This window comes from Mirounga leonina, unplaced genomic scaffold (assembly GCF_011800145.1).
Source record: "Mirounga leonina isolate KUSES-001 unplaced genomic scaffold, KU_Mleo_1.0 Mir_115, whole genome shotgun sequence".
NCBI lineage: Eukaryota > Metazoa > Chordata > Mammalia > Carnivora > Phocidae > Mirounga > Mirounga leonina.
The window spans coordinates 62,622,323-62,640,003 of NW_023270268.1; the positions used below are offsets into that span (position 1 = coordinate 62,622,323).

Below are 17,681 nucleotides of genomic sequence, written 5' to 3' on the forward strand. Positions count from 1 at the left end.
TGCAAACATCCAAATCAGAGCTAACTCTCCCTGGCCCTTCCAGGGGTTTTCACCCTTCATCCCTCAGAGAGCCCCTGGCCCCACTAGTGCCTTTCCTTCCTCCAGTCTCTCACCTGCAACCTGACCTGCCTACTTGTATACCAGTCCCAGCAAATTAGAAGGCTTCTTTATAAAGTGAAGGGGAATTATGAATAACGATTTTATTTTCTCCTGTTACATTCACACTAAGTGGCCACAACAAGCCCTTGTAATGGGTTTCCGCACCCCAGTTTACACTGAGGGAGGCCCCTGGGACAAAGCCAGGTTTTCTCCAGAGCTTCATTCTAAACTACTATACAATGTCTATATCCTTGTACAATCAAAAGATGTCTGTATAACCCTCGCATAAATGAGTGTGAAATACCCAAATCAAAATCCAGACAGCTACAGATCAGGGATGGCTTTTATAATGCAAGACAGGGGAAAAAAAAAACCCCACAGAATTATGTTTTTGTTTTAATAATGAAGGAAATGATCTCAAGTTCAAATCCAACTTTGAAGTTTTCTCCCTACCTGAGTCACATAAGAAGAAAAAAATCATTTTTAGGCATCAAGCATTTATGCAGAAAACAATAAGCCACACATTCTTTTTTTTTTTTTTCCACAGGCAGGTGAAACAATTTTATTTCACAGTTGTCTTTAAAACCACAAAGACACTATGTTCTTCATATAAAAACATTAGTACAGATAACTATACTTTCTAGAAAATGATTATATAGACCCTCTCAAAGAGAAATGCACACCATTATATGGTTTCAGATGAGTTGCTTGGGAAAAACACATCTGGACTGATTCCTAAAACATACCTTAAGACCTCCTTGCATCTTTTGGTTCAAAGTATAGATTATTGTCATCAGTACGTGCTCCACATTCTTACATATTTGATAATGCACATATAGACTGGTTGGTTTGTGACTTAATGTTCCATTGGTTCATCAAGCTTTTCTGTAGGCTCGTCAGCAGGTTCAGCAGGCTGTGCCTTTCTCTGTGATCTTTCTTCAAGACCTTCCAGGAATGGAGATACATCATCATCATCATAAATCGTAATCTCCAAGTCTTTATCAACAATTCCAATGGAAACATTCTTTGTTTCCAGGACAGAACCTTTGTTAGGAAGGTTGTTGTAGGAAGTGTCTCTTGTAAGGCACACAGATCACATTTAGCCAGTTCATTCAAATTGCACTCCATAAACCCAGACATATGTCTCTCCAAGTAAGTACCAGCTGATTGAGAACGGGCTCCAATGGACGTGGCTCTACAGTCAAAACAGTTGGCAGATGGACAGGTTTGGAAAATGTGAGGGCCCATATCATAACCAGCAATAAGTAGGCCAACCCCATACGGTCTCTGGCCATATCGTCGCGTTGGTATCTGGGTCTTGCTTCCAATTAGAGATACAAGATGAGACACAGGAAGAGGTCTATCAAATACAAATCTGGAATCCAAACACTCCTGGCGCATAACATTCCGTAACAGTCTAGCATCAGCAGTAAGTCCTGTAATTGAGATACCAATATGGTTGTCAACATGGAGAATTTTTTTCTGATGAGCTGCAAGCTCTGACTGTGCTCTCTTCAATGCAACCAGCACTGCATGGGGTTTTGATTTCAGACCAACTGTGGCTGAACCTTGTCTGACAGCTTCTGTTGCATTCTCAATTTGATGAATCCTCCCCTGAGGGCTCTAAACAGTGACCTCATTGTCAACAGGGTTCCAGTGCGGTCTGGCTGTGGCTTCCTGCAGAAGTGTGGATTCAGGAATGCTAAACCACACATTCTTAACCTCCAGCATTTATGAAGATGCATGCAGTATATACAGATACGGAAAAGAAAAAGGGAACACTAGGTAGTTCATTGAGCAAAAACCTATTTTCAAAGTCAGTAGAAGAAATTGATGTGATAAAAAAGACCTAGCAGGAAATGACCTAGTAAATACAACATAAACACTGACCCTGCTCTGGAGCATAATTCGTGTGTGTGTGTGTGTGTGTGTATAATTTTGTATCTATACAAGATTAAGGTTAATTGTTTAGTAATAATAGAGTTTGGTAAATGGTTATAATGGAAGAATTTTGAAGGGAACTGAGATTATTTAAACTGGAAATAGAAATCTGAGAAGAAAATCAACAGGTATTCTATTAAATATCTACAGAAAGCAGACAAATTTAAGACAAATTAGAAAGCATTTCCTAAGTAGCAAAAGTCAGAGCATTCTGGAACATAATGCCAAGGAAGTTAGGCAGTCTCCTTCCATAGGGTTTGTTTTGTTTGAAGGAAAGGAAAGATGACCACCTCTCTTTCAGAGGCTAAGGTGATTTTGTTTTGTCCAGAGAGGACCACATGATTTCTCCACCTTCTCTGCAGTTTGAATTGTAGGTACACTGTCCTCTACGTTATTTTTCTGACTTTCTTAAAGACAGCAGAAGACCAAGACGTACTTTTCAAAAGGAAATTAGAAGGTCTAGTTATATTACCTATAATGAACTAATTTTGGATTTTTAAAATTTCTCATAGTACCTTCAAAAATAACCTTTTGCATAATTATTTTTCTTATTCCAAAAAAAAAATTTACCCTAGATTCATAATCTCTTCTCTAAAAACCTTGGAGATAGCTGTATTTTGGAATTCAGTAGTTTTCTAAATTTGAAAAGATAACATGGCACAAATACCATTTTTATGCGATACCTCCAATGGAGCTAGGGCAGTACCCGTAATCAAACATGTTACTATTTCTGGAGTGATTAATACAAACATTCACACTAAGTGAGGAGAAGACCATAAATAGCCTCACCTCAGTATAGGCTATATTTTCCCATCAAATAAGTTACAAAACTCTTTGGTTTTCAGAACGGGTTATACGGCAAAATACAGAATGCCCAGTTAAATTTGAATTTCAGATAAACAACACATAACTTTTTGTATATGTCCCAAATAGTGCATTGAACATACTTACACTAGAAATGCTATTTAGTGTTTTATACCGAATTCAAATTTAGCTGAATTTCTTGGGTTTTTTATTTGCAAAATCTGGTTTTTGGATTTCAGAATCACAAACAACTGATTGTGGACCTGTATGTAGAAATATGCTAATTGAAATACTATTAACAGCCATCGTTCTAGGAGAAAAATTTGGTTTGGGCCTTTTTGAAGGGGGTCACATAAAGCAAAGTTTTTAAAATATGCTTTATATCAGTAGCGTGTAAAAAACATAAGACCTGTGCAAATGTACCCATATTAACAACTCAAGATATTTCAAAAGTTAGAAATAACATGGCCACTCCAAAAACAATTTTAATTTGCATCTCTTTCTTGCTCCACCTTAAAATTCTTCATCTATAAAACTATTCCTTTTATAAAATTCATGAAATTCTCCTGTAACAAAGATATAGCTCCATCTAATGGAAAAAATATCCAACTACAGCCCTTCATGAAGCTAGGAATATTTCCATGAGTGTTAGTAAAACTATAAAGCATGTGTAGACTATACACAGTCACACACATGCACACACACACACACACACAGTGGATTCTTCTCTGTGTCTCTCTCTCTCTCTCTCTTTTTTTTTTTTAAGCCAGAAAGGAACCAAAAGTAACGTAGTCATAGCTTTTGCAAGATCTGCTCTTTTCCTTAGATTTGGACTCTGAAACATAAAAACATAAGTGTATTTATATTTCATACTCTATTTCATCATATATATACATGTATACACATATACATATATATATACATATAAATATATATATTGCACTTAATTGTGTAAGCCTTCTAGGCCAAGGGCTTGAGGGGCCTATAAAGCCTTATGAATTTGAAGGGGAGAATATGCCACCCCAAAATATGCCACTTTGGCATATAGATTATCCCGAATTAAAATTACTTGGGAAATAGTGCAAGGATAATGAGAACGTCCTCTGTCCCCCTGAAAGTAGGAAATAAATTCCCCATGTGAAAGTCACCTTCATTGTACCAGGAGGGTAAGGAGGGATCCTTATCACCAGAGACAGAATTTAGGGCTGAGAAGGCTGCATAAACAAATCTTGTTACTTCTTTATTAATTTGCTACCCCAAGCCCAAACCCCTTTGCTTTGTCAATTCTTCACAAATTCATTGTTTCCCTGTCTAAGAGGCATAAAAGCTTCCTGCTTTGGTCCCTTCTTGACTTCCGTATTTTTATGAAAAATTGGGCTCTTGTGCATGCAAAATTAAATTTGTTTTTCTCCTGTTAACCTGTCCTATGTCAATTTAAGTATTAGATTAGCTAAAGAACCTAGAAGGGAAGAAAGAAAATTTTTTCCTCCCCTAAAGATTGCATGCAAAATATTGTGTAACTTGAATGTGTGCATTTTTCTGGAGAGAGATTTAGATCCTTATTAAAGGAGCCCATGAAACACTACAGGTTACAAAGCTTTTCCTGTACTGCCACTTACTTCTCCCCAAGGACTAGTCACCTTTGCTCCACTGTTTTTCCCAGATGACCACAAACTAACCCTATTCAAGAAGTACCTTCTGAGCTGCTTGCTGGGCTCAGCACTTAAATATTGAGCCTGAACCAAACACAGGATTCACTGTCTACAAGAAAGAGCCTGCCCCATGAGGTTTACACGCATTTTTCTTTTCTTTTCTTTTTTTTAAGCTTTTTTTTTTTTAAGTAATTTCCACACCCAATGTGGGGCTCAAACTCACATGCATTTTTAAAACAAACAACAGCATGATCTAGCAGAGGTGGAACCAGGGACTAAAAGGTAGGGTCAGAGATAAAGGGCATCAAAGTAAAAAAGCCATCCTTTCAAAATTTTCAGTTTATCTCATTAGCTTTCTTGTTAAATAAGGATAATTCAGTTTTCTTACTGATTTTATTTTTCTGAAATTTATATTTATTTATTACACCATTAAGAAGGGAAAACCTTTTATTTGGGAAGTACTTCAGTTGACATTTCTCAGCATTAATTTTATATATAAATAAGCCACGTCTTCCTTGTTTAAGGTATTTGAATAAGAACTGTTCTAATCAAAGGTCAATTCATTTTGGAAATAGCTCCCTCTTGAGGGCATTATTATTTATGCATCAGTAGATTGTAAACAAGCACTCAGCTAGATACCGGTGGGTGGAAACGGAGGTTAAATAGTGCAAACATCTTGGAGAACAATTTGGCCACATCTATTAACATTAAAAAACCCATAAGTACTAAGATCTGTAGGCAAGGAGAGTCGTACAACCAGTATGTGAAGTCACAAAATCTGTAAGCCACCTAATGCCCAGCACTGGGTGACTCGTCAAATAAAGTGTGCTAATACTCACAAGGAAATAACGTGTAACTACTAAAAGCTAGAAAATCTATGCATACTGACATGGATTTCTCTGTCCTAGACATGCTTGCACATATATTTATACAAATATAAAATTGCCTCCAGATGAATACTGGTAATAGTTGTTGCCTCAGAGAGAAGAAACCGGTCAGCAGGGGTGAGGAAGAAGACATACTTTTCACTGTATACCCTTTTATGTATGAACTAAATTTTTAACCATCTATTTGTATTATTTGTAAATTAAAAAATCCAACAGATTAAATGTTTCGTAATATTTTTTGAAGTGGAACTTACACACAAAAAGTGCACAAGTCATATGTGTAAAGGACAACAAATATTTACAAAGTTAAGACATCCAGGTAACAAAAACTCATATGGAGGAACAAAGCACTACCAGTTTTTATTTAAAAGAAAATCCCAGACATTTTATCATTTTAGCTGTAAATATTTCAGTATGTATCTTTTGTGAAAGAATTGCAATCTAAAATGGAACCAGAGGAAATGATCTCACATATGCACGTTCAGGAAAACAACACTTAACTGAGAGATTGATTTCCTATAAATGCCTGATTTACAGAAGACTGACACTTATCTCCTGACCAATGAACATCCACCAAGACACTCGCACCCTCCTCAAGCCAATAAACTTACTGTGTGGACTCTGGCTAGACTCCCCCTCTTTGCACTCTGTGCCCATAAATACAGTCCACCCCAAACAGACTCACCTGTACCTTCTAGAGCATACATTTTCCAAACTGCAGTTCCTCTGCTATCCCCCAATAAACTCTATTACTAGTAATTTAAGCTTGCCTCAGTTTACCTTTTTATTTTGGTTGACTCTTAACAAAAAAACATAACCATAATACCACTATCAAACCCAATAAAGTTAGCAACAGTTAAGTTTTTAAATGCGTAATGCTTACATTTTTTAATACCCAGTTCATGTTCAATTTTCTTTGCTGTCTCAAAAATATCCATTTACATTTGATTTGTTTGAATCATAATCCAACACATTATATTTGGTTGATTTTTTTCTTAAGTCTCTTTATTTTGCAACAGCCTCATCCCCTTTGGTTAATGCTACTTCTTTGTTGTGGAAGAAACTGGTCATTTATCTTGTAGAATGTCTCACATTCTAGATATGGCTAATTGATTGAATCCTGGTGTGATTTAACATGTTCTTTATCCACTGCATTTCTTGGAAGCCAGTAGATAGATCTAGAGAATATGCTTCTTGAGTTGGTAAGTAAAAATGTTCTATCATGCAGTATGTTGAGGAAATGCTGTACATTTTTGTAAACCAATGCATGGAGGCTCACAAATAAAGACCTGAAAAGTCCCCAAGTGAGGAAATGTTGTTTAATTTTGCTTAACTGAGCATTCCTCTGTGCGTTTTGTTGTTGTTGTACTACCTATTACATTCACTTGGAACTAGAGTCCTGTTTTACACAGTCCGATAAACTCTGGGAGGAGATCTGAAGGGTCTTTTCTGAGTTCTGCGATGTTGTGTGGTGCAAGACGCACTGCAGATGCTCATGGGAGTTTGTTGGTAGATTAATCCAACAGATGTTTATTGTGTGTTTTCTATTTACAGAGTACTATACTTTAAACTACTGTTTCTGTTCTCAAGAAAGATTGAATTGATGAATCAGCATGTGTTCAGGAAGCAAATGCACATGCTCCTTTAAAGCATAAGGCAGTAAAAAACTCAGCTGTGCATGTTGTAGAATGATGGAGTGGAGCGGCTTGGTGGGGTTCATCAGGTAAACTCCAATGGCAAGATCAGCTCTGGAGTTTAGCAACAAGAATCGGCAGCAGATCTGAGGTGAAAAAGACCCCAGAAATCATCTGGTGTAGGCTCTTTGTGACATGAAGTCCAGGAATAGCAAAGGACTCTTGTGGTTGATGAGGGCTACAGTTTAAAATTAAAACCAGATGTTCCTGCTGCTAAACTTAGTGAAACCCTGGGTAGGTCCCATTCAAGATAATTTCTTCATAGGTAAACTGCTTTGTTTTGTTTTCCTTCTGGAGGCTTTTAGGATTTTCTCTTTATCCTTTGGAGTTCTGAAATTTCTTCAAGATGTATCTAAATATGAGGTTTTCCACATGAACATCCTGCCTGGCTTACAGTTGGCCCTTGCAGTGTGCGGATTCAAGTTTCCTTTAGGCTGAGGAATTCTTCTGTCCCTTGTATTTCCATTTCTGGGTCAGTTGTTTCAATTTGTTCATCTCATTTGTTTTTCTGTGATGTTGTTTGTTTTATTCATTTTGGGTGATCCTTGGTTGATCCTTCCACATTTATGAATAAAAAGTCATGTTAATTAGTTGACTTGGGATCCATTTGTAGTTTTAGGAGTTTACCCAGAAATGCACACAGAGATCAATTTGACCTTGAAGTATTCACAGTCTAGTGAGGAAGGAAAAGAAGTAAACCAAAAATTCTGTCGAAGTGTTAGCACACCTGTGTTGCAGCTTGAGCAAAGAGAAAAAGGTGGTGGGATTAATTTGTGTGCCAGGTTCCAAGTGTGCCCCTCCCCCAACCTCAGTAGCTGCCTTTGGCTCCTCCAGGGTTGGGCTGGAAATGCAGGGGGGTGCCACAGAAAAAAGGAAGGAGCAGAAAAATTCTGATTTAAGAGCTATGGTTTGGTGGTGTGGATCTCTGGACAAGAAGTTTAAGGCTTTTTATTTCTCTTGAAGGATACATTTCTGAATTTCTCAAAGATTTATCACTGCGAATCCTTAGCTGCAACAGTTGTGACCTGGGCAATGCATTTTCCTAGACTTTTCACTTACTACCTGTAGCCCCTGAGTATTTGGTGGCCCATTCTATACAGATTCCTTTCATTTGAGGATCCGTCTTTCTTCCAGGTAGTTCTATTAGGTGGACGAAAACTTGACCCAGGCCTGGTCTTCCCTATGGACCACATCTGTTCCAGAAGAAACACTCGTTTATCCCTGCATTTGTGGAAACACACCTCTCATTACTCTGCCATTGTAGGGTAACTGCTCTAGTCACTGCCTTTGGCCTTAATTTCTCAAGGGTGAGTCAAACATCCAGGAGTCTTCAACTTCTCATATGTCCTGCATGTAGGTAGTGAACTAAGGCTTACAAAACTGGAACTGGAGCAGCTCTTTTGTAAGCTCTGCAGGGACTGTAAACACCTCACTTTGGAAAGTGGGCATATTTGGCACCTTTAGTTTTGTTCTCAGTTTTTGGGGCCTCAGCTGAAAAGGGAGAGAAAAAGTCCCATTGTAAAAGCTTGTTTCATGCCTAAAAGTATAGGGGTGATGAAGTAAGGAATCTTCCCTGCTGTTCCTTCCAAGCAGTGGGCCAGCTCCCATGATTGATTTTATTACAACAAACATGTTTGCCAGACAACCTCTATCAAGCCAATTTGTGGGTCTCAGACAGGGGAAAAACAACAACAACAACAACAACAAAACTTGGTTCTCCCAAGAAGCTGAATGGAGCCAGCTGAATGTGCATCACTGTGAGAAAGGATTACCTGGCAGAGAGACGTTTAGAAACATGTTTACACTGAGCCATTTACAGAGCATGAGCATTGAACTCAGGCAGGCCTGGGTTGAGGTGTTAATTTGGAACCTGTGTGACCATGGGTGTTTAGCACTCTCAGCCCTTGCTTTTCTGATTTGTTTGAAAGGGAAGTAATAGCTAACTTGCAGGATGGCTAGAGAGATTAAATGAGATGTAGGATATAAAGATTCTAAAAGAGAAGGCCCCCAGTGAGTAGTAGCCACTGGCACCACCCCTCCATAGCCTAGAATCCCTTTGTTCTTCTTTGTTCCATTAATTCCTGTCCTTCCTTAAATACAGCTCAGGGTCAGCCACATCCTCCAGAAGGCTATTCTGGATTCCCTTTCCCACTGCTCATGGTATAGGTGTTTCCAAAGCACCTTGCTATGTCTCTATCATGGCACTAACCACAGTTACCTAAGGTTGTTTGTTCCTATGTTTGCTTCCCCCATTAGAACTGCAGACTCCTTGAGTACAGAGAACATATCTTAAGTCACCCATAAGCTCTCAGGACAGGGCCTGGCAGAACAGAAATCAATGACCCCACAATTGTGACATGCCTGGGATCTGTATAATTCACCACCCTGCCTCAGAGAGATACGGAGAGAGTATTTGTATGTTAATAGATCCTGGGATGCCTGAGTGGCTCAGTTGGTGAAGCGTCTGCCTTTGGCTCAGGTCATGATCCCAGGGTCCTGGGATTGAGTCCCGCATGGGGCTCCTTGCTCAGTGGGGAGCCTGCTTCTCTCTCTGCTTGTCGTTCCCCTTGCTTGTGCGCTTGCTCTCTCTCTCTCTGACAAATAAATAAATACAATCTTAAAAAAAAATAGATCTCTCCCTTGGGGGAAAACATATCCAATCAATCATAACTGAGCTAGTAGATCCCTGATTCCCAGTCCGTTTTTTTGAATCATAGAAACCTAGGGCAGGGAAAAACTTCACCACATCAAGCTGGGGAGGGGGCATATGCTACTCTCAAGGAGCATGCATGTCTTAAAAAAACTTATTTAACGCTGTAAGTTTATATTTGGGAAATTTAAAGAACATTATTTTGCTGTGTTTTGGAATAGAAATCCCAAAAAACCTTGGTTGGTGTGCATATTTATGCATCAGTCATATCATGGGGAGGGCAATCAGAACCAGCAGGGCAACACAAAGTATCCATTTATCAAAAGGAGGCAGGGTTCCTAAACTCTGATAAACAATGGCCTATTTGCAACCACTTCTTTACATATAGATGAGGAAGCTGAGGTTGCAAAGAGCTCAGGCCAAGGTTATAGGGCCAGGAGGAAGCACAGGCAGGGTCTCGACCTTGGGTCCTCCACTGCCCCGTGCCTGACCATGGCCTTGAGCAGCGAAGAAGTAGCTCAGCCCCAGGATGGGAGAAGCACTGGGTTAGGACTGAGAGATGGATGGCATGGTGTGATCTTGGGCAAGCCAGTTCATCTGAGACTCATTTCCTCATATGCAAAGTGGGGAAGATAATATCATGCCACCCAGGGCTGCTGAAAGATCAGAAAAGAAGCCTTTATAAATGGTAACGTATCATTTAAGAGTGGCCCTTCCGGCATTTAAATCATCCAGCTTGTAAAAGAGTGGGCACACTAAAGCGGTCAATGTAGATACTGCAACCACCTCAGCATAACCACAAACAAGGATTTCCAGAAGAGTAGGAAAATCAATGCTAATTCGAGCTTCCTCAGAACTTTTTAATGAGGGTTAACAGTGTAAGTGGGTAGCTACATGGGAAAAAGAAATGTAAGTTGGATTTATGTGTCAAACTGTAAACCAGGATAAATTCAAAATAGAAGGTAGACTTAAATTTTAAAAGTGAAACCATATGAGCACTGGAAGAAAATGAATGAAGTCTTCAACCATGGCTCAAAATCCTGAAGTAATGAGGAAAAGATTAATAGATTTAATTACATAAAAATAAAAATAATGCTTCTAAAGCAACAAGAGAAAATAAACACCATCAATATGGGGAAAAGACAGGTGACAAAAGAAAATGTGCAACAAGCATCACAGACAAGGGTTTAATAGCCTTACTCTAGAGGGAGCTTCTAAAAATAAAGAATAAAAAGACCAAGAATCCCATGTATGTCCTACAGATATCAGCAGGCAGCCCACAGGAAAAGAAATGCAAATGGTCCTTAATTTATGAAGTGGCACTCCTTCTCACTCCTAAGAGAAATGAAAATTTAAACTATCCTGAAAATTACGTCTCATCTATCAGATAGACCAAAAAACTTAAAATGGACACTATAATCTGTTGGTAAGTCCACAGGAAAAGGGACTTTTTCATACATTGCTGGTAGGAAGGATAGTGTGTGTGGGGGGGTAGGATTTGGCAATACGTATTACACATTCATTTATCTTTTGACCTAGGAATCTCACTTCTACAAATCCACTCCAGAGATTTAATGGCAAAAATAAGAAAAGGCATGTGCAGGAGGCTTTTCACTGCAGCACTAATTATAGCAAAATGTTGGAAACAACTCAAATGCCCATTAGTAGGGAACTGATTGAGTAAACTATGCTATATCCACACAGAAGTGACTGACTCCAGGACATTATGAAGTGAAAAAAGGTAATGTACAGTAGGTTATCATTTAAATAATGGCATATACCTTTTAAAAAAGTGGATGGATAAACCATAAATTTCTTCTTAAATGGTTATGTGCAGGGGGAGGGAGGACCTGGAATGAAGGGGACTAATACAAGGAGCTAGACTTCTGTGAACATAATTTGTTTTGGGCTTTGGAACCTTGTAAATATATTACAGAATCATAAAATACAAAAAGATTTTAAGTAAACTTTTAAAAGTCCAAAGTAAAATGAAACAAATGAACCTGTATATCAAGTTTGTGCCAAAACCAGAGAGAGATGAATCATTTCTAGTGGCTTTCAAACATAGGACTTTGTTCATTCCTAGTGGGATATACCATAAGGACAAAAAGAACTGCAAAACAATCTTAATTGTAAAGTAATTATATTACAGGAAGTAATATTGGTATTGCTTTTGGGGGACTATTATGTACGTATTATGAGGTAAAGCAAGTACTTATGTTAGTGCCATTGAAATTTTCAGCATGGAGAAAGGAAATAGGATGATACAATAGATGAGGTAAAAACTCTGTCATGCTAAATTTGAATTGGAAGTATCAGTATAAATTCCTTACATATTTTGAAAAACAAACATGTATTTATTTCCTTGCTCTGTCCATTGAAAAGGCCGAGAAACAATGACCAACACAATAGCAATGAACATGTCTAGCACCTAGAACATGATCCAGAGTTCCTTGGAGAAATGGATGATTCCAGATCTGGGGAAGGAAATTTGGAAGAGCTAGAATATCTTATACCAGAGACCAAGGAAGCAATAAAACGCTAATGAGGTTCTGTCACAGGACTCAGGAGCCAAGTTGAAGAGGCTCCCATTGGTCAAATATGGGACCATTTGAGTATCAATAAAAGTAATTATAATGGGTAAAACATATCAAATATTTTAACTTGAAAAATTAGTACATAACGGAAAAGAAGCAAGTACTTATCCTATCTTCCTTATAGGAAGGAACTGTACCTTGGGGTTGATAAGGCAAAGTACCTCTTTTAGGTGCATTCCAGCCAGTAAATGAAAAAAGAATGATAGAATTAAGAGTTTCCCCATTTGACATCTCCTAGGGAAATGATGAATCTAGGCAGTGGTCATCAGCGGAGCAAACATGACAAAAGAGGAAAGCAAACATTATATTACTCTTAATAGATGTACACAATGACAGCTATAAGTATTCTAGCCAAAAAAGAATCAATCTTGAATCTAATATTTGATCAAGCTTCTAGATCTAACTAGCAATTCACAGGAAACACAGCAGACAGAGGAATATGTTAAATGACACCACTGGGATTGGAAATTCAGATTGCAGAAAATTCTACAGAACAAATGACTCAGTTTGATCAACAAATAAATTGGGGAGTAGGGGGTGGGGAGAGAGAGAGAGAGTCAGAATCTCTAGGTTAAAGGCGGTTTTAGAGACATCATTTCATTGTAACACTTGGATCTTATTACAACCTTGATTTGCACAATTTAAAAGTTATGAGGTATATGGGGAAATTTAGCATTGACTGAACATTGAATAACATAAGAAAATATTGTTCATTTGGTATAGGTGTGATAATGGTAGAATAGTTATGCTTTAAGAGTCCTTATTTTTTAAACACTAAAATTTAGAGAAACAAACAAGTTTATGAATGAAATAAACAACAAATGAACAACAAAGTGAAAAAGCAACATAGTGAAAGGGAGACAATATACACAAATCATATACCTAATGAGAGGTTAATATCCAAAATATATAATGAACTCATACAACTCAATAGCAAAAAAAAAAAAAAAAAAAGAATCCAATTAAAAAATGGGCAGAAGATCTGAATAGACATTTTTCCTAAGAAGATATACAAATGGCCAACAAGGACATGAACAGATGCTCTTCACCGTTAATTATCATGCAAACGCAAATCAAAACCACAGTGAGATATCACCTCATACCTGTTAAATGGCTGTTATCAGAAAGACTAGAAATAACAAGTATTGGTGAAGATATTCATTATTAGTAGGACTGTAAACCAGTGCAGCCACTATGGACAACAGTAAGGAGATTCCTCAAAAAATTAAAAATAGAACTACTATATGATCTAGCAATTCCACTTCTGGGTATTTACCCAAAGAAAATAAAGACACTAAGTCAAAAGGATAGATGCACCACCATGTTCACTGCAGCATTACTTATAATAGCCAAGATACGGAAACAACATAAATGTCCATCAATGGATAAAGACATTGTGATACCCACACACAATGGAATATTATTCAGTCATAAAAAAGAATGAAATCTTGACATTTTTGATAAGGATGGATGTTGAGGGCAATATCCTAAATGAAATATAAGTCCCAGAAAGACAAACACTATGTGATCTTTCTTATATGTGGAATATATATTATATATATAATATATATAATATATATGTAATATATATTCACCAAGACCATAGATATGAAGAACAGACTGGTGGTTGCCAGAGGTTGTATGTGTGGAGGGCCAGCAGGTAGGGGTTGGGAGATAAGGTTAACCATTAAAAAAGAAGAAGAAGAACACATGATACTCCCTTTCCCCCTAAATAAGGGCAGGAAGGGAAAAGCATAAACAGGAAAAACACAAAATAAAAATAGTAAAAATAAATTCATATAATATTGGTAATCACAGGGAATGTAAATATTCATACAATGGAAAACTACATAGAAATAAAAAAAAAAACCTGACCAGATCTGTACGTATCAACACAAATCTCATGAACAATTGTACTCAGTGTATAAATTCAAAAGGATATACATAGGTTGGGACCACTTTGCAAATTATAAAATGACACAAAACAATGTTATATATTATTTATGGATACAAATACATATAGCAGAATTGAATGGAAAAATATATACCAATTAAAAAAATTAAAAAACAAAAACCAATCAAGTTAAAAAAAAACTTTTCAGTTCATGTAGAGATGCTGCAAGGCAAAGAAAATCTGAGACTCTTTTAGCCCTTCAGAAAGACTTTATTCTTCATAGCTTCCAAACTGTGAAGTCACATGTCAGAATGCCTAGTCCAAGATTCTCTGAATTCCCGTAGCTTCTTACCATAGACTAACAAAATACTCCACTGTAATCATTCATTTAAAATATGTCAGATAACACTTCTCAGCTCAAGTCTACTAGTAGTTCCTCATTGTACTCAGGAAAATAGCTGAAGCAGATGGCCTGCACAGCTCTCCCTACTTGATATCTCCTGTAGTAGCCAGCCTCCAAGATGGCCTTGGATAGATCCCCACCTCCTGGTATTCAAACTCTTGTGCAATCCCTTCTCACTCTTCCAAGTTTGGTCTGTGTGCTCAATAGAATAAAGGAGAAGCAATGGCATAATACTTCTGAGATTAGGTTATAAACACTGGAACCTCTGTCTTGGTTGCTTTCTCCTCCTGGCTTGGATCACTCACTCTAGGAAAAACCAGCTGCTATGTCATGAGCAGCTCCATGCAGAATGCACCTGGCAAGACACATATTCTACCAACAACCTTGGAAGTAGATCATTAGCTCCAGTCAAGCCCAAAAGAAAGATTTTCTTAAAGAGCCAGATAGTAAATAGTTTAGGTCTTGCAGGTCCTATAGTCCCTATTGCAACTATTCACTTCTGCCATTTTATACAATTTGAAAAATAATGTTCAGGACTGCAGCTCCAATAAAACTTTATTTGCAAAAACAAGCAGTAGTTTGCTAACTTTTGCATGACTGCAGCCAAGGCTCACAGCCTTTCACTTCATGAAATCCTCAATCAGACCCACCCAGCTAAGCTGCTTCTTAGGTTCTTGACCCTCAGAAACCGTAAGTTGACAGTTTTAAGCAGCTACATTTTGGCTTAATGGAACTCATACACCCCATCCTCCACTCCCCACCCACCCTCTGCCAAGCACACACACATACCCCTTTCACCTTTCTAATTTCACCTCCTTCTACTCTCCACCACACATTCAGCTCGGATCACAGAAATCTTATTGTTCCTTGAATATACCAGAGGCACCCCTGCCTCAGGGCCTTTGTTCTGCTAGTCTTTCTGCCTGCCTGGATGCTTCTCCCATAAGTATCTAGTTGGATCCACTAGCTCCTTTAGGTCTTTACGCTGAACCCTTCTTGGTAAAGCCTTTCCTGACCCTATTTACAAGTGCAACACTCCCTCCGCCTTACCTTCCCTATCTCCCTTATTTTTCTCATAATATTTACCATGTACCATACATTTTACTTTACCATCTGTCTTCCTCACTGGAGTATAAGCTTCACAAAGACAAGTGTTTCTACTTGTGATACTGCATTCTGCAGATGGCTTTCAATAAATTGTTAAATAAATAAATTCGCTTGTCTCAACTAACCCGCCAACTCCTTAAAGGTTTAGTGTACACAGGCTTGAACACACATTAATGTTAAATTAACTTTGAAGAATAATTTTAAACATCTGAATAACACAATCAGATCATTTGGAAGGATCACTCTAGGGGATGAATAGAGGCATTTGGTGTCTGCAACACTTAATCCTCACTCTACACTCCCCACAGGCAATTTCACTCCTCCCCACTGTTTATTATCACCTATGCACAGACTAGTGGACATCTTCACTTAGACCCTTCCTCAGAAGGACATCTTGTGGACCTCAACTTCAGCCTGGCCTAAAATGAACTTCCCCCCTACTCCTGCCTTCCCCTATTGTGACCAAACTCAGCATATGCAATCTTCTAGTCAATTATGTCACCCTCAACTCTTCTCCCTACCACCAAGTCCCAGATTTTATCTTCTGAAATCTCTTAAAATCTGTCCACTTTTCCCCATCTCCTCCAACACCCCAATGCTACCTACCATAGCCACAGGATACTGCCATATACCTTCCGGTCTCCTTGCATCTACTATGACCCCTCTGAAAACGATTTTCCACAATGCAGCCGTACATCTTTTTCAAAATGCACATCTCATTGGATCACATTACTGTTCACTTAAAATTCAGTAGCTTCCCATTGCTCTCAAGATTAAAACGTTTTTCTGTCCTGCATGGGCTGGTTTCCACCTTACCTTTCCAAATTTTCCTCATAACCACCACTCTATTCCAAATGTACTCTATACCAACCAGATTCTCAAAGTGCTGAGAACTTTACCTCTGCCCAAAACACCCTTTTCCCTTTTCCCAGTTACTACCATGTCTGTTTTAAGTCAGCTCAAATACTTCGTTACCTTTACTAGATCAAATTGCTTTTAGAAACTCCTCTCCTTTGTTGTACTTGAAACAGTTTGTATAGCATTATTTGGTGTTTCCCTAACCATACTAGGAGTAGGCTGTTTTTACTCCCTTGTATTCACAATGCTCAACAAAGAATGACAGGAGGATCTTGGTAACTATTGGTAGAAGATGTGAACTATTCAAACAGGGCCATTAAGGGCTTATTACAGCTAGGAATGAACGAAGGTGTTGCTGCACTAGAGCAGAACATTAATGTTGGGGAGCACCTCAACAAGTCCTTGATGGTCAAGGGAATTGACACTCTTGATGAAATTATTCCCAACACTCCCCAAACCAATTATGTAAATCTGTACATTAGGTTCTAATAGTCATTATTTTATTTCTACTGCTATCAGGGCCTGTGGCCCAAGTATCTGAGGTACTGACACCACTTTCAGGTTAAAAGTAGAAAGAGACACATTACTTGGGACTACTGGAAAACCAAGAAAATTGATACAGCTCCAGTACCTCTCTCCCATTATTCTCTCTCTCTCACAATCTGGATTTTGCCAAACCATTCTATTTGCTCAAAGGCTACTTTATTTAGGGGAAAGGGTCCATCCACTGAGAACTAAGCAACAGATGACGGCCACTTTTAGAATTACCGGCAGGGAGAAGCTTGAGAAAGGAGATGAGATTCCAACTGGCTGAGTTGGACAGACAAGGAACACAGGAGATTTGGTGAGTAAGATATCAAGAGTTCTGATTTGACGGTTTTGAATTTATAGTACCTACAAGGCATCTGGTTGGAGATGTCTAATAGGCAATTAAACATTGGTTTAGAGCAGTACCATGCTCACCCATAGCTTTTATACTAACTAGGAGTCAGCATCCTCTGAAGCAGAGGGCAGGAGTGACTCAATAAAAGCATATGTGTAAGAACTGTTCTAGGCACTCAGAATTGCAATTTACACACTATAAAAATGTTTAAG

The 17,681-nt window shown here is 38.2% G+C and overlaps 1 pseudogene; it reads right to left on the reverse strand.

The window, feature by feature from the left end:
- Positions 1–739: 739 nt before the first annotated feature.
- On the reverse strand, positions 740–1,830 carry LOC117999557 (annotated as a pseudogene).
- Between the last annotated feature and the right edge of the window lie 15,851 nt (positions 1,831–17,681).